General features: G+C 36.3%; 2 non-coding genes across 2 annotated transcripts; one reads left to right on the top strand and one right to left on the bottom strand.

The window, feature by feature from the left end:
• The first annotated feature begins 213 nt into the window (after positions 1–213).
• LOC121206778 (small nucleolar RNA R71) lies at positions 214–320 on the top strand. The gene has a single exon (XR_005901951.1). It is a non-coding gene; the product is annotated as a small nucleolar RNA R71 (small nucleolar RNA).
• A 4,285-nt stretch (positions 321–4,605) lies between these two features.
• On the bottom strand, positions 4,606–4,712 carry LOC121207367 (small nucleolar RNA R71). The gene has a single exon (XR_005902457.1). It is a non-coding gene; the product is annotated as a small nucleolar RNA R71 (small nucleolar RNA).
• Between the last annotated feature and the right edge of the window lie 14,553 nt (positions 4,713–19,265).

The following is a 19,265-nucleotide window of genomic DNA, read 5'->3' as shown; positions in this document are numbered from 1 at the left end:
GTAACCGCGTCGAGGTTGAAAACACCGGCTATTTTCATCGGCTTTGTTCTCATAACTTGCCACTGATAGTTAATCAATGTCATCTCCTCAATAAATTCGTAAGCCGCCTCAGGTGTTTTATTATTGATAGTTCCTCCAGCGGCTACATCAATCATCTGTCGAGTCGAAAGATTCAGGCCATTATGAATCGTTTGAACCTATAGCCAAAGCGGTAAGCCATGGTGAGGGCACCTTCTCAAAAGGTCCTTGTATCTCTCTCATGCATCGTAGAATGTTTTTAAATCCATCTGCACAAAAGAAGAGATATCATTACGTAAATTGGCTATTTTAGTCAGTGGAAAATATTTTAATAAAATTTTTTTGGTCATTTGTTCCTAAGTAGTGATTGACCCTCGTGGTAACGAGTTCAACCATTGTTTAGCCTTATTCCTTAACGAAAAGGGAAACAACCGAAGACGTATAGAATCATCAGAAACGCCATTGATTTTAAATGTATCAAAAAATTCTAGAAAATTTGCCAAGTGAGCGTTGGGATCCTCGTCTTGCAAACCATCAAACTGAACAAACTGTTGTATCATTTGAATTGTGTTAGGTTTCAGTTCAAAACTGTTTGCAGCAATAGCAGGTCTAACTATACTTGACTCAGTTCCTGTTAAATTAGGTTCAGCATAATCGTACATAGTGCGCGAAGTAGGATTTTGATTAACAGCAATTGCAGGAGGTAGCAGATTTTCTTAGTTTTCAGCCATCTCCTCCGTTGAGGTTTGAACATTTTCTTCTTGCTCGTTCTCTGTGTATCTTAAGCTTCGCCTTATTTCTCTTTGGTTTCTGCGAACTGTGCGATCGATCTCACTGTCAAAAAGTAATGGTCCTAACGAGTTTCTTTTAGTCATAAACTATAAAAAAAATGCCAGAAGAAAATAAATGAAGAATTAGAAAAGAAAATAAAAATTTAAATTGCAATAAAAGTAAAAAGGCTAAAGTAATAAAAATAGAGTGTTCCTAATATCTTAGTTCCCCAGCAACGGCGCCAAAAACTTGATACGTGATATTCGTGATAGGTTTTAAATATTTATAATGAATCGTTCTTGAAACTAACTATTATCACGATAAAGGCAAGTGTACCTATCGAATAGTAGTATAGTTTTAGCAAGACCGGATTGTCGAACCAAAAGGAACTAAAAGTACTAGTAATGACTGTCTTTTTATTATCTAGCCTAAGAATAATGAGATTTGTTTTAACTAACTAATTAACTAAACTAAGAAATCACAGTAGAATTGGGGAATTACTTTTTGGAAAAACAATTGAATCAAGACAATACCTAAGGAAAAATCCCCCTAGACTTCACTTGTTATTTGACTCTGAATTGGATAATTTATTCATTTGACTTGATCTGTAGAAATCCCTAAGTTATATTATAATCCCTCTCGAGACTAACAACGTCTAACCCTCGATTGAATAATTGAAATCTCTTTCTAATTAACTCCCTAGGGTTGCATTAACTCGATCTATGGATCCCCTTATTAGGTTTCACCCTAATCTGGAAAAATCTTGTCACCCTATCTCTAGGTGCGTAATCAACTCCACTTAATTATGACAAATGTACTCTTAGACGGGGTCTATTCCTCCACTGAATAAGAGCTTAACTTGAATCAATATCCTGGAATATCAAGACAAGAATTAAGAACACATAATTAAGAACAAGCCAAATATTTATCATACAATTTAGATAATAATAACAAGATCTATCTTAGGTTTCATTCCCCTTAGATATTTAGGGGTTTTAGTTCATAACTAAAAAGGTAAACATCTCAGAAGAATAATGAATACAAAACATAAAGAAAAACCCAAAACTCTTGAAGGGAAATTGAGGGGAGATCTGCAGTCTTGATGATGAATTCGGCTTCTGAGATGGATCAATTGGCTTTCCTTGAGCAGTTCCCTGCTTCCCTCTTCGTGTGTCCCCCTTATTCATCCTCCTCTAGGGTGTATTTATAGGCTTTAGAATGCCTAAGAACCCTCAAAATTGGCCTTTTTCGAATTGGACTAAACTTGGGCTCGGCAGGGACACGCCCGTGTGACACACCCGTGTGCGATTGCTTAAGGCCGTGGTCAAGCCTGTTAAATAGGCACGGGCGTGTGGTCCACCCGTGTGAGTCGTGTTTCGATTCTGTCAAATTTACATTGTCATGTGGTCTGTCCGTGTGAGAAGGTCTAGGCCGTGTTGATTTCATACGTTGGCCCATTTTTTCTGTTTTTGGCCCGTTTCTCGTTCCTTTCACTCTCCTATGCTCACCTAAGTATAAAACATGAAATTAAGGCATTAGGAGCATCGAATTCACCAATTTTAAGGAAAAATCATCCATAAAATGTGCTGAACATGGGATAAAAATATGTATGAATTACGGTTTATCACTAGCCTAAAAATTAAGGGATTTATTTATCTAAATTAATTAACTAAACTAAGAGTGCACAGAGAGAAATTGGGGAAAAGCTTTTGGGAAAATTTGATTAATTAAGACAATACCCAAGGAAAAATCCACCTAGACTTCACTTGTTATTTGACTCTGAATTAGACGATTTATTCATTTGACTTGATCCGTAGAAATCCCTAAGTTATATTATTATCTCTCTTGAGACTAATAACGTTTAACCCTAGGTTGATTAATTGAAATCTCTTTCTAATTAACACCTAGTGTTGCATTAACTCGATCTATGGATCCCCTTATTAGGTTTCACCCTAATTCAGAAAACTCTTATCACCCTATCTTTAGGCATGTAATCAACTCTTAGACAGGGTCTATTCCTCCTCTGAATAAGAGCATTAACTCGAATCAATATCCTGGAATATTAAAGCAAGAATTAAGAACACACAATTAAGAACAAGTCAAATATTTATCATACAATTCAGATAATAATAACAAGATCCGTCTTAGGTTTCATTCCCCTTAGGTATTTAGAGGGTTTAGTTCATAATTATAGAAGAAAAAATCTCAGAAGAATAATGAATACAAAACATAAAAAAAACCCAAAACCCCTGAATGGAAATTGAAGGGAGATCTTCAGTTTTGATGATGAATTCGGCTTCTGAGATGGACCAATCGGCTTCCCTTGAGTAATTCCTTGCCTCCTACTCAGCGTCTCCCTTCCTAAGTGTCTCCTTAGGTGTTTAAATAGGCTTTAGAATACCTAAGAGCTCTCAAAATTGGCCTTTTCTGAATAGGGTTATACTTGGGCTCAGTAGGGACACGCCTGTGTGACACGCCTGTGTGCGATTACTCCAGCCCGTGGTCAAGGCTGTTGAATAGGCACGGGGGTGTAGTCTACCTGTGTAAGTCATGCTTCGATCCTGCCAAAGAGACACGGCCGTGTGACATGCCTGTGTGAGGAAGTCCAGGCCGTGTTAATTTCCCATGTGGGTCTATTTTCTCCGTTTTCAGCCCGTTTCTCTCTCTTTTTACTCTCCTATGCTCACTTAAGTATAAAACATGAAATTAAAGAATTAGGAGCATCGAATTCACCAAATCTAAGGAGAAATCATCCATAAATGTGTTAAGCATGGGATACAAATATGTATAAATTATGGTTTATCAATTGTCTTAATCAATTGAGTTTTCCCAAAAGCTTTTCCCCAATTTTCTCTCTGTGCACCCTTAGTTTAGTTAATTAGTTTAGATATACAAATCCCTTAATTTTTAGGCTAGATAATAAAAAGAATGTAATCACTAGTACTCTTGGTTCCTTTGGGTTCGATAATCCGGTCTTGCTAAAGCTATACTACTATTCGATAGGTACACTTGGCTTCATCGTGATAATAGTTAGTTTCAAGAACGGTCAATTATAAATTTTTAAAACTTATTGCGACGAGCATATCAAGTTTTTGGAGCCGTTGCTGGGGAACTAAGATATTAGGAGCACTCGATTTTTATTAATTTAGCCATTTTACTTTATTTGCAATTTAAATTTTTATTTTATTTTCTAAATTTCTCTTTTATTCGATTCTGGAAGGTTTTTTATAGTGTATGACTAGAAGAAACCAGTCGGGACCATTACTTTTTGATAGTGAGATCGATTGCACAGCTTACAAAAACTAAAGAGAAATAAGGCGAAGCTTAAGATACACAGAGGAAGAGCAAGAGAACGATATTCAAACCACAACCGAGGAGATGGCTGAAAATCAGGAAAATCCGCTACCTTCTGCGATTGCCGCTGATCCAGTAAATCAGAATCATGCTCCGCGCACTATGTATGATTATGCTAAATCGAATTTAGCAGGAACTGAGTCAAGTATAGTTAGGCCTGCTATTGCTGTAAATAATTTTGAACTGAAACCTAACACGATTCAAATGATACAGAAATTTTTTCAGTTTGATGGTTTGCAGGATGAGGATCCAAACACTCACTTGGCAAATTTTCTAAAACTCTGCAACACATTTAAAATCAATGGCGTCTCTGATGATGCCATTCGTTTTCGGTTATTTCCCTTTTCATTAAGGAATAAGGTTAAACAGTGGTTGAACTCGTTACCTCGAGGGTCAATCACTACTTGGGAACAAATGACCAAAAAGTTTTTACAAAAATATTTTCCGTCGCTTAAAACGGCTAAATTAAGGAATGATATCTCTTCTTTTTTGCAGATGGATTTAGAAACACTCTACGATGCTTGGGAGAGATACAAGGATCTGTTGAGAAGGTGCCCTCACCATGGGCTACCACTCTGGCTATAGGTTCAAACTTTTCATAATGGCTTGAATCCTTCAACTAGACAGATAGTTGACGCAGTCGCTAGTGGGACTATCAATAATAAGACACCTGAGGATGCTTATGAATTTATAGAAAATATGTCACTGAATAGTTATCAGTGGTAAGTCATGAGGACAAAGCCAACGAAAGCAGCCGGCGTTTTTAACATCGATTCAGTCACCATACTCTCTAATCAGGTAGAACTTTTGAATAGAAAATTTGACAGTTTTCTTGGTTCTTCACAGGTCCACCTAGTAATGCAATGCAATGCAAGTGTAGGAGGGACGAGCAATTCAGAATACCCACCTTATGGCCACATCATGGAAAACAAGCAATTAAATTATATGGGTAATAATCTTAGGCCTCAAAATAATCCTTATAGTAACACTTACAATGCAAGATGGAGGAACCACCCAAATTTCTCATGGGGAGGCCAAGGGAATCAAAGACCACCACCACCTCCAGGCTTCTAACAACCACCTTACCAACAGGAAAAGAAACCGAACCATGAGGAGATGCTAACAATATTTATCTCGGTGTTAGAAACTCACTTTCAAAATACTGAAACAGTACTTAAGAATCAACAGGCGTCGATCCAAGGGCTCGAAACTCAGATAGGCCAACTCGCCAAATTGATTTCTAAACGACTACAAGGTAGCCTGCTGAGTAACACTGAACCTAACCCAAGGGAACAGCTCAATGCGATTACCATTTAAAATGAGGAAGGCTTGGTGGAACTTAAGCCAGAACTGAGGCAAGAAACTGTGGTAAGTAAAGGTATAGGTGTAGACCACAATGAGCAAAAATAGGTAAGTAAAGAGTACAAACCACGTGTACCATACCCCAATGCAACAAGGAAAGACCACTCAGACGAACAATTCGATAAATTCCTTAAACTTCTAAAGAAATTACATATTAACTTATCGTTTATTAAAGCTCTTTCACAAATGCCAAACACAGTCAAATTTTTAAATGAGCTTTTAGGAAATAAGCGAAAGTTAGATGAGGCGTCGTATGTGGAGATGAATGCAGTTTGCTCAACCATTCTGCAGAATAAGTTGGCCAACAAATTGAAAGACCCAGGGAGTTTTACGATTCCTTATTTAATTGGTAGCTTAGATACTAATAATGCATTGGCTGATTTAGGGGCTAGTATTAATGTCATGCCCTATAAAACAATTAGATTTCCTAAGAGTATTATCGAAGATGTACTCGTTAAAATTGATAAATTTATATTCCCAATCGATTTTGTTGTTCTAGACATTCAAGAGGGTAGTGACGTACCTTTGATTTTAAGACGACCCTTTTTAACAACTGCTAGAACTATAATTGATGTTGGTACAGGTGAACTCACACTTCGTGTGGGTGATGAAACAATCACACTTTAAGCTCTTAATTCGAGTAACACCTCAAAAATCGAGTGTAACACCCCTCACCCGTATCTGATGCCGGGATAGGGTTCGAGGTGTTACCTCAATTAAACTTAACCAATCACACAAAAACAGGGCTGTAAAATTTCAATCAATTTAAAAATTTTCATTTCACATACATTTCGTCCCTTAAACGGGCTCACGGGGCCCAAAACATGCATTAGAGGCGGTTTGGGACTAAACCAAGAATTTAAGAAAAACTTGAAAATTTTCATGCTTTAAGGCTTCACACGCCCGTGTGGACATAGACCGTGTAGTCAAACAAGCCCATGTGGCTTGGGACACACCCGTGCTCTTAGCCCGTGTGCAACATGGACTTTAATAAGGGGGCAGACCATGTGTCACACACGGTCTAGACACACGCCTGTGTGTCTACCCGTGTAGACAATTATAAGGCTATTTTTTAAGCCATTTGTCACCCTCACAACATATGCACACATACTTATCCAATAACATACAACATGGCATAATGAGCTCTTAAACATCTACAAACATGTTATGCTCATGTTAATTTCTTATGCAATAAATATTATAGAATTTACTCACATCATTACCACATACTTGTCATAACTATCATTACGTCACAAACCTCATGTCCATCACTAGGCATTATTAACTATTTACCAATCACTTAATCTTGCATCAGTTACTAACTCATCAATGAATCTCAATACAATCTCTAGGCATACATGTTGTAAGCCACATCACAAGAGATAATAACATACATGCATAAGAATAATCATATAGGCCCATAACGTCATTAGCCGACATAGGCCAATTTACATTACTACGTACTACCTTAACAACAAGCCAATGCCTTTGGCTAAATCATAATATCACATACTCAACATTAAAACCCTATACATGCTATAGACTCAAAACACTAGGATTTACTTACGCCAGTAGCAATAACTCGACAGTGTGATAATATCTCTGACGGCCTCCAACCCGAGTTAACCTGACAACCCTAGGGAACATGGGAAAGAAAGGGGGGTAAGCTTTACGCTTAGTAAGTTCATATGAAAACAATAAGCAACTTATTAACATGTTTTATCAATGTTTACAACATATTCTCAAGTTCACGACAAGCTGTCTTCCTGAGCAACAATCACTAAATTATTTATATCTGGAGCTAAAAAACTGCAAATTAAGTTCCGTTAATTTTACTTGGAACTAGACTCATGTACATTTCTACCATAAAATTTCCTGAATTTTTTCTTTAGCCACTTAGTACAGTTTATTCCTAAAATTTACCCCTGATTCACTGTGTAACAGTTCCGACCATTCTGAACTAAAGTTCAATTATCTCATAACACAGGACTCGAATAATGTTCTCGTCATTTTTTCTTGAAACTAGACTCATTGAGGATTCTAAGCATATAAATCATAACTCATAAATTTTTTTTGCAATTTATAATGATTTTCTCAAATCAATACAGGGGATTTCGAAGTCATTCTGACTCTGTCCCATGCAACTTCAAAGATCTCATTATAGGAAATTCTTTTGCTTACACGGTTTCTTTTATAAGAAACTAGACTCAATAAGATTTATTTATATATTTTATTCAGATTCTAACTCATTTTACACTATTTTTAGTGTATTTCCAAAGTTACACTACTGCAGTAATCGAAATCTGTCAAGGTTGAGTTACTCATTCATGATCATTGTTCATAAAATTAATACAACATCATTTCGTCCATCATGATAAGAACACATATTTATGCATCATAGATCATCACATATCAAGGCATTCTCATAAGCTTAGTGTACATACCTACACAACTCGTAACATAACTCAAGTATATACTCACCAATGACTTACCTCATTGGGACCATCATCAACTCTTTCCTCGGATTACCCGTCGAACACTTAGAATACTAATTGGATACTCGGAAAGAACCTTTGCACATAAGTGCCTCAATTGTACCTAAACCTACCTCATATCTTATGACATTTAAATTATCACTCTCGAGCTAGTCATCTAGACTCATAATTCCTAGTGACATGTCACTCGTATCCTATTTTATTCTTAAGGTTCAAATGAGATTTTTGCTCGCCTATCAAGGCTTTGTCTTATCATATTTATATTAATCACATACACATTAATATTCGTACAATTCATGTAATGATAACATTTAAATACATGTATAGCATGGTATTTTTTACATACGAACTTACCTCGATACCACAAAGCTGAAAAAGACGTAATCGTCCATAAATCGATTTTCCCCGTTCTAGGCCCAAATCGTATTTTTCAACATCTAAAATATCACATTTAGCTAATTAAAATAGTACACTAATTAAATTAGTCCATTGACACACTTTTGAAAAATTTACAATTTTGCCCCTCTATTTTGCCAAAATTACCAAATTGCCCCTAGGCTCGAAACAAGATTTTTATTCAATTTATTTACTCCTTAAACCTAGATAAACCATTTTCATAACTATGGAAACTCCCAAAAATCATTATTACACACATTAACAACCCATTTTACAACTTTGCATAATAACCTTTTTAAGCTATTTTCATGCAAATTTCCTTTACAAAAGTTGTTTATTAGACAACTACAACTCATTTTCTTCCATAAAAACTCAGCAAACAACACATATATATTCATGGTAAAACCCTAGACTCTTTATCATTTTGCAAACTAGACCCCTCATTTGAAAGCTTATGCTTGAGGGGTTCCAAAAATGTAAAAATCATCAAGAAATAATTTAGTGACTGTTGCTCAGGAAGACAGCTTGTCGTGAACTTGAGAATATGTTGTAAACATTGATAAAACATGTTAATTAGTTGCTTATTATTTTCATATGAACTTACTAAGCATAAAGCTTACCCCCCTTTTCTTCCCATGTTCCCTAGGGTTATCAGGTTAGCTCGGGTTGGAGGCCGTCAGAGATATTATCACACTGTCGAGTTAATGCTATCGGCGTAAGTAAATCCTAGTGTTTTGAGTCTATGGCATGTATAGGGTTTTAATATTGAGTATGTGATATTATGATTTAGCTAAAGGCATTGACTTGTTATTAAGGTAGTATGTAGTCATGTAAATTGGCCTATGTTGGCTAATGATGTTATGGGCCTATATGATTATTCTTATGCATGTATGTTATTATCTCTTGTGATATGGCTTACCGCATGTATGGCTAGAGATTGAATTGAGATTCATTAATGAGTTAGTAACTGATGCAAGATTAAGTGATTGGTAAATAGTTAATAATGCCTCATGAATGGTTTGTGAATATGATTATGCATGCCTAGTTACGGACATGAGGTTTGTGATGTAATGATAGTTATGACAAGCATGTGGTAATGATGTGAGTAAATTCTATGATTTATTGCATAAGAAATTAACATGAGCATAACATGTTTGTAGATGTTTAAGAGGTCATTATGCCATGTTGTATGTTATTGGATAAGTATGTATGCATATGTTGTGAGGGTGAGAAATGGCTTGGAAAATAGCCTTATAATTGTCTCCACGGGCGTGTGTCTAGACCGTGTGTGACACACGGTCTGCCTCCATAGGCATGTGTCATGGCCGTGTTTAAAGTTAGTGTTGCACACGTACTAAGAGCGCGGGCGTGTCCCAAGCCACATGGGCGTGTGTGACTACACGGCCTATATCCACACGGGCGTGTGGAGCCTAAAAGCATGAAATTTTTCAAGTTTTTCTTAAGTTCTTGGTTTAGTCCCGAACCGCCTCTAATGAATGTTTTGGGCCTCGTGAGCTCGTTTAAGGGATGAAATGTATGTGAAATGAAAAGTTTTAAATTGATTAAAATTTTACAGCCCAGTTTTTGTGTGATTGCTTGAGTTTAAGTCAGGTAACACCTCAAACCCTGTTCCGGCGTCGGATATGGGCGAGGGGTGTTACATCGAGGGTGATTGTATAAATCACACTACTAGTACTAATCATGTGGTGAAACCCTCTGTGTAGGAAACGCGTTCAAATAACACACCTGAGCAATGTTCGAGTAACGAAAAAGAACCCATCTATGAAGAACGAAGGCTACAAATCGAGGAACTAGATGAATGGCAAACACATAAACCAAGGACACATGATAAACCAAAACCACGCCATTTCACCAAATCAACTTAAGGTTCGAGACAAAGTACTACTAGATATAGCAGACCCTCATATTGCCACTCCTAAACCTAAAGGAGCAATCCCTCTTACGGTACTCAGCATTTTTCCATACGGCACAGTCAAGGTAATTCATCCCAAATTCGGCACTTTTAAGGTAAATATAACTCGTTTAAAACATTATTTTGATGAAATTGATAGCATGGATAAGGAGTGTAAACTCCTCGCACCACCATGATCATGCAAAAGAGAGGTAAGTCGAGCTTAGACTCTAAATAAGTGCTTCTCGGGAGGCAACCCGAGCACTAACAGAATTGATTTCTTTAAAATTTTAGTTTTTAACATCTAATCACTAACTGAGTCCTTGAAACACAAGCTTTCTAATCCATACGGCCAGGCACACGGGTGTGCCTTAAGTCGTGCTCACACCACAGGTGGAGACACGGTCGTGCGATACGGCCGTGTGAAAATAGGGCAAAATTTTTCCCCAACACGGGATGCGATAAGTTGCCACGGACGTGCAACGTGGCCGTGGGAAAGTCTGTCAAAACAACACGGGCGTGCGATACGCCCGTGTCTAGAAACCGTGGTTGAAACTGAGAATTTAGCACAAGCATGCAACACGCCCGTGCCCACCACCCGTGCTCAAGATTGATAAAACAACACGGGCGTGTGCCTTTACACACGGGCGTGTGAGAAGCGAATGAAGTAGGACACGACCATGTGCACCAACACGCCCAAAGGACACGGGCGTGGGACGAATTTCAGACGCGCCCAAATTTGAAAATCACGATAAACACAGGCTGAAATAAGGGCACACGAGCGTGGCCCACGGTCGTGTACCCCAAAATCTATATAAACCCCTCACTATTTATCATCCACTTCCCCAAAATCCCTAACCCTAGCCACCGCAACTCTTGCCCAGGCCCTCTTTACCATACCCGTATGCCAACCATAGCATCACCATCGACGACCCCAGCCCCTCCCTCTACCAAGCCATTGAGTTTGTTTATTCTTTCCTCTTCATTTCGTTTAGTAATCTGATTTTTCTTGTTTTATTTTGACTATTAATCTTCATAGTTCTAATAATAGCCATGCTTATGCTCTTTGTTTCTTGCTATTCTAGTTGATGGATTATGGTAGATTCATTCTTGTGTTGCCATGGACTTCAATCTATTTCCCATATTATCATTCCCATATGCATTCATTCACTAGGCATTATTCTCGTATTCCTATTCGTAGTAATAACTTAAAATATCTGATCAGGTTATCTTTCAGCATAATTGTGTTTAGTACATGACTCCTATGAAGTATCTTTATTTAGTTCTAACATGCATTGCATATTTTTCAATGCTATTGTTGGGGAGTAATTTTATTATTTTTTATTTCGTCTTGCCATTGCAGATATCATGTCAAATCGTGGTAAGAAAACCGTTGTCCCCGCTTCAAAGAAGAGGAAAGGAGCAGCGTCATCCCCGAGTCCTACCGCGGAGATCAGGCACCCCTTTATTCAGTTTCCCTTGGGACCCTAGGAAGAACTCTTTGAAATACTTTGGCCCCAACCTCTAGGTGTGGGCCGCTGCATTGACTGGACCGCACTTGAAACAAGTCCAACTGGCTGATGCGGTCAGAGCCCTTCTGTCGACTGATCCATGTGAGCTCTTCTTTGGGATCATCGAGCCGACGTACCTCGAGCTTACACTAAAACTCTGTTCGACCTTTCACTTCCAAACCGTTATGACAGAGTTTGATGATCCAGGAATAGTCTAGTTCCACCTCAGTGGTTTGGTTTGCCAGATGAGCGTACCTAAATTTGGAATCGCACTGGGACTGTACACGGAGGAGTTCATGGACGACAATGAACTCGACACTCTCCATCGCCATATCTACTATTCTCCTTCGAAGTTTTGGAGTACTTTAGTCCCTAACTCAGCCACCTATGATCCTAGCCGCTCTAAGGCATCAGCCCTCGCCCCATCCCTGTAGTACCTACACGCCATCTTGGCCCACACTCTATCAGGATGGTGAGAGAGCATCGGCGTCGTATACACTCACGACGCATATTTCTTGTGGAGCATGGCGAACAGGCATATCTTCGACCTTGCCTATTTCATTGCCCTCACCATCTGCCATCAGACGGAGCGGCATAGGAGATGAGTCATCTCCATTGGCCCCTATGTGACTAGACTGGCACGGTACTTTGGGCTCCTCAACACAGCAGCACAATCATCCTCCCTCACCCTCATCGGCCAGATGTCCCCACAGGGCATCTCGAGCATGCTTCATATGAGGATGATCGAGCAACAATGTGGAACCAACCCTCTTCAGTACCGCCTCGTCCAGTCAGTTGAGCAGGAGGACCCAGAGGACATTCCTGATGATGTTCCTTCACGACACGAGGACCCACCATCTCAGCCACCACCTATCCATCGTCCAGTTCATGCGGTGAATTCATACTCTGACATCTCTGAGCGCCTTACTCGATTTAAGCAACAGTCTTTTCAGCTCTTTGATCACATTGATGCTACTCTTCATCTGATTTGTCAGTACCTTCACATCTCATCGCCACCACAACTTCGCGAACCATCCGACGATGATGGTGTTTAAAGACTTTTTATTTATTATTTTTATTTTCACTTTTATCTTTATTTATCTTCTTAAAGTAATTTTTATTTTATTTTCCTTTAATACTATTTCATTTTTAGGTTTTATAATTTTTATTGAACAATTTATAGTTTCGGCTATTTCATTTCGAGTAATTATGCTTCTTTATATTTCCTAAAAAATTCCTGATTCTATCACAGTTATAAAGAGCTCCAAAGCTCACAATTACTTAGAAACTTGCAACTCCATGGGAAAAGGTTCTCCACGACTGCCATGTCTTGCCCGACCACCACGATAACCTCTTCGCTAGACACTGTGGTTGTGGAACCCAACCTCTACCACCACCCGAGTATCCTTCTCCAATCTTATCATTGCCTTGGCCGATTATCCTCCATAACTCCAAATCAAGGATTCCATTCATTATTCAAGAAGTTTGACTTCTCTCCCTATCTTTTGATCTTATATCTATAATTTCAGTATATCTAGCTTTGTACATTGAGGACAATGTACATCTTAAGTGTGGGGGGTTATTTATTTCATTATCAGAAAAATCCCTGAATTTTGTCTTGTTCTCAAATAATCTTCTCATATCATTGCTAGAATGAATTTTGATTAATTTATGATTTTTATTGATATGTCTGAATTAAAACATAGGCATTCATGCATTGATTGTTTAAAATTTAAGGAATTAGAGAATCAAGCATGATAAGTTGATTTTTGAGAATTAAAAAAGTTTTTTAGGTTTTTTCCCCAAGTTTAGGTATTATCTTGAGTTGAAATTCACATGTTTAAACATAAAAAAAAGCCATAATTTTTGTGAGATATTTAGCTTTTAAAGCATATATTATTTCTTTCATGCTCACTTTCATTGTTGCTTTGAGTGCGTCAATATTGATCTATTATTCTAGAACTTACTTGATTATGCATGTCAAGACCACACCTTTGATTTGATATGTCAAGATGATAAAGACACTTAGGTTTAACTCACTCACTCCATAAAATCCTACCCTCACAATTAACCCTTAGTGAACCCCCTTGAGCCCAATAACCCATTCATTGATTTACCTTCAACATTAACCCATAACCCATTATTGTTGAAATACCCTAAATTAATTTGATCCCTATTTTTTTCGAGATTTGATTTGAATAAATTGCTTAGCTATGTTTTATTTTTGATAGATATCCTATGTTATATGACTTTTTCTTAAAAATATATATATACAATACATACATATATATTAGTAGTAATTCGTCGTTTTTGAGCTTAAGTGTTAATTCCATATTCTGAGAAGAAGCTCACTTGTATTCAATTAATAATTAGTGATTTTTCTAGTAGGAAATTTTTCATTTCAATCTTGATTCTAACCTTTTCTTTCAGTTTGTGACCACACCCCCTAACCAAAGCCACGTTACAACCCTTTAAAGACCTTTTGATTGAAGTATCATATCAATATATAGTGGTGGAGATTTGATTTTCATGCAAGCCTATGGTAATAACTTTTCATATTGACTAATGAGTGCTTCATTTATTGTCCTTCAACACCTCGAGTGATTTGAGTGAATCTTTAGTGAGGATGTTAAACTTTGGGATATTTTGAATCAAAGGTAATCACTTAGATAAGGGGAGACACCTATATTTTCATGATAAAATGATCAACTTGGAATGTTTGAAACTTTGCTGTTCTTCTAGTTGAATTCTCAATGTATAATTACTTATGGATTATTTTGAGATATTATTGATAAGGATTATAAGTTGAGAATAATTTATTTTGATTGTGAGTTGATGATTTTTCTTGAGGACAAGCAAACGCTGAAGTGTGGGGGTATTTGATAAACCGTAATTTATACATATTTTTATCCCATGCTTAGCACATTTATGGATGATTTATCCTTAGATTTGGTGAATTCAATTCTCCTAATCCTTTAATTTCATGTTTTATACTTAGGTGAGTATAGGAGAGCAAAAAGAGCGAGAAAAGGGCCAAAAATGGAACGTGGGAAATCAGCACGGCCTGGAGCCCCTTACACGGGTAGATCACATGCCCGTGTAGGTTTAATAGCTCTAACACGGCTTGGACCTCCTTACACGGGTAGACTACACGCCCGTGTTAATTTGATAGAATCGACACACGACTTACACGGGTAGACCACACGCCCGTGCATATTTAACAGCCTTGAGCACGATCTTGAAGAAATCGCACATGGGCGTGTCCCTGTCGAGCCCAAGTTTAGTCCTATTCGGAAAAGGCTACTTTTGAGGGCTTTTAGGCATTCTAAAGCCTATTTAAACACCTGAGGAGGCAATTAGAACAGACACAGGATAGGAGGCAAAAAATTAATCAAGGAAAGTCGATTGATCCATCTTAGAAGCCGGATTCATCGTAAAGACTGAAGATCTCCCTTCAATTTCCTTCAGGAGTTTTGGGTTTTCTTTATTTTTGTTATCTTTATTCTTTTGAGATGTTTTCTTTCATAATTATGAACTAAATCCCCTAAATACCTAAGGGAAATGAAACCTAAGACGGATCTTGTTATTATTATCTGAATTGTATGATAAAAATTTGAATTGTTCTTAATTATGTGTTCTTAATTCTTGTTTTAATATTCCAGGATATTGATTCAAGCTAATGCGCTTATTCAGAGGAGCAAAAGTCCCTGTCTAAGAGTAAATTTGTCATAATTAAGAGGAGTTGATTGCACGCCTAGAAATAGGGTGACAAGATTTTGTCGAATTAAGGTGAAACCAAATAAGGGAGTCCATAGATCGAGTTAATGCAACACTAGAGTGTTAATTAGAAAAAGATTTCAATTAATCAACCTAGGGTTAGACATTATTAGTCTCGAGAGAAATAATAATATAACTTAGGGATTTCTACGGATCAAGTCAAATGAATAAATTGTCTGATTCAGAGTCAAATAACAAGTGAAGTCTAGGTGGATTTTTCCTTGGGTTGTCTTAATCAATCGAGTTTTCCCAAAATATTTTCCCCAATTTTCTCTCTGTGCACCATTAGTTTAATTAATTAGTTTAGATAAACAAATCCCTTAATTTTTAGGCTAGATAATAAAAAGAAAGTAATTACTAGTACTCTTGGTTTCTTTGGGTTCGACAATCCAGTCTTGCTAAAGCTATACTACTGTTCGATAGGTACACTTGCCTTCATCGTGTAATAGTTAGTTTCAAGAATGGTCAATTATAAATTTTTAAAACTTATCGCGACGAGGATATCAAGATAATAACTATCATTTGACTGTGGACACATAGCAAGTCCCCATGGTTGGAATCCGCCTTTGGCTGTGGGTTCACAACAAAAGTCTTATAGATGAAACCTGCTTTTTGGTTGTAGATTTTACAGCATAAACCCCGCCATTGGAATCAACCTTTGGTTGTGGATACATAGCAGTACCTGCAGATGGAATCTGCCTTTGGCTGTAGATACATAGCAATTTGCAGATAAGAACTGTTGCATGGTTGTGACTTGTACTGTCATTTTTCATGTAGATAAACTGTTTGATCTTCCTTCGTACAAATCATCCCAACCCATGCAATGCAATATGACATATTGAATCCAGTTAAAACATAATAGAATTTAATGTACTACTCTCATGGAAAATCAATAACTAAGTCATGCTTTTTCAGATGTTTGATTAACAGTATCATAAGGCATGTCGTACATACATTCGCAAGTATAGATAAAATAGTAACATAATTTATTCATGATTCATGAAAATATTCATAAATATAAATAAATACCGCAATAAATCAATCAATCCTGAATTCTAGCATATTTCCTATCATCGGGGACCTAATTGCATAATTTAATTCACTAAAAATAGTTCAAAAACTATTTAGGAACTAATTTGATCAAAACATAAAATTTTGAGTCAAAACTGTAAATTATGAGTTACAGGGGACACACAGCTGTATGATCGGATTGTGTGAGAAGCCTTAAATTGTGTATATAGGGTACACGATCATGTGGCATTCAAAACTTCAACCTACAAGGGTGACACGACCGTGTGGCAGATCATGTGAAGGTTCCTAGGCGGTGTAAGAAGTGAAAACCTAGGGTTTCATGGGGGACATGGTCGTGTGGTCCATACGGGCAGCCCACACGCCAATGTGTCTGACCATGTGGACTAACCTAGGTTCAATTTTACCTTGATTTTCTTGTAAAAGAACACACACCTTACTTTTGAAGTCTAGAATGACAATCCTCACGTCCAAATCTGATCCGAGATACCTACAACGAGTCTTTCAACTGACAAACACGCAAGGATTAATAACGATCTTCAAGAAAAATCAAGATTTCAGGAAAACTGATAAAATTTGTGAAAGTTCATTTAATCGATCTTGAAATTAATGAAAGTAGAAAACCTATAGGTATTTTGAGATCTAAATGTAGAAATTGAAATATTCTTACCGATTCTTGGCAATGTATAAGACGAGATTGATGATGTTACGCTAAATCGATTAGAAGATTGGTTGAACGGAGGCTCAATTTCAAACTTAGGATCAAAATAAATTTTCTAGTAATGTAAAGAAAATAATTGCAAAGGTGAAGATGAAAAATAATAAGGGAAGAAATAGGGGAAAAGAAAGTGAAATCTTTGTTCAATTGGGAAAAGGAAAGCTAAAGTTCTATTTTGATTTAGAAATAGGATTAAATAGTTAGGGCTTTCAAATTTTAAAGGGCTGATTAGGTAAATAACCTTTCTTGTTGTCCAAAAAAATAAAGAATTCGAAAAGGAGAGGAGAGTGGTGTGACTAAAACCTAGGTATTAAGAGGGATTAGATGCCATGTCATTTAAACTAATGCTCATACTTGTTCTTTTTTCACCAAAACTAATATATATCTTAGTTGGACTTGGTCCTTTCGTTGCTGAAAAATTAAAACAAGAAATAGGGGAGGAGTAGATTAAACCTAGGATCTCCAGGGAGTATGCTAAGCTCCTAACCATTAAGACTAGGCCTTATTTCTTGGAAAATTTAATACTTCTAATCCTATATATTTTGGGGTGTTACAACAAATATTCAAATCATTTCAATTAATATAAATATTTACACAAATGTATTAAACAAACTCCAAAAAAATTCTATTTGCTTCTAGCATTCTAAATTTTAATATGAATTTCACTATATGGTTCATATAAAAAGCTGTAACAACAATAATCATTAGGCTCATGTCAAAATTTTCATAAACTTCCAAATTAATAAAATATCTAAAGACTATTGCATCCACCAAAAAAGCTGTAACAACAATAATCATTAGGCTCATGTCAAAATTTTCATAAACTTCCAAATTAATAAAATATCTAAAGATTATTGCATCCACCACAAAAGTGCATTATACCTTTTCGTAATCAATGCTAGGACTTTGCGAAAACTCTTAATATTATAAGTCATAGTTTATATATATATATATATATATATATATTAAAACTTCATTTTTCTTATTTTGTTTTTGAGAGACTACTAATTTGTATTCCACTCACTTTACACCTTTAGATGTTTGGGCTATAGGTGTAAAAAACTTCATAATCTGGAAGTGAATTTAATTCAATTTGATTTGCACTTTTCCGTTTTTGGCCAATCTATTCTATGTTTATATTTCTCAAGAAATTTATTCAAGATTCTAGTTCCTTTTCATTATTTCAACAATAATATTACATGTAAAAACATTCTTGACGATATTTTCGTTTCGATTACATATTTACTCGTCGAGACATAATTTTTTAAAATCTTTTTATTTTCATTATTTTCATTTTTAGGTGCTTGAATCTCTTTTGGAATTCTATTGATTAGTTATGTCTGGGGTCTCTTCTGGAGCGCCTTCCTCCATTATATGATCATCTTGATTTATTATTACTTTACAATTATTTTATTTTATTCTTTTGGACCAATTAATCTACCATGCTTCAGGCATGCATTACATTTATTTATCTTACTAGGTTGTCCTACTGTAACTTCGATTCAAATTAAAATATTAGTTGACATATGACAGACGAATGAATATTTGTTACACATTTTAGGCCCTAATTCATTCACACTTGTATTGTTTCCAAGTAGTTTTAGGTAGTTTTGAGTCATTTAGTTGATTTTACAATTAGTTGTTGTAAAATGAATTTTTTTTGCAATTTTTCAATTATTTTTAGTGCTTTTTAGATTCTTTTTTATTTAATAAGCTTTTTATAGGTAATTTATAGGCAAAGCAATGAATTTGAGGAGGAAGATCAAATTCAGTTGTAGGGGAAAGCAATTTTCGATTAAAACTGAGAAAACTTAAAGTTGGTTTAGTTACATTGATTTTTTAGCTCTAATCAGTCAATTTTTGTAGTTTATGGTTTGTTTAATAAAAAATGTTTGAATTGACGAAAAAATCGAATGATATCC

This window comes from Gossypium hirsutum, chromosome A09 (assembly GCF_007990345.1).
Source record: "Gossypium hirsutum isolate 1008001.06 chromosome A09, Gossypium_hirsutum_v2.1, whole genome shotgun sequence".
NCBI classification, from domain to species: Eukaryota; Viridiplantae; Streptophyta; class Magnoliopsida; order Malvales; family Malvaceae; genus Gossypium; species Gossypium hirsutum.
Note: the sequence above shows the minus strand (reverse complement) of the source record. Positions and strands in the feature narration are given on the sequence as shown.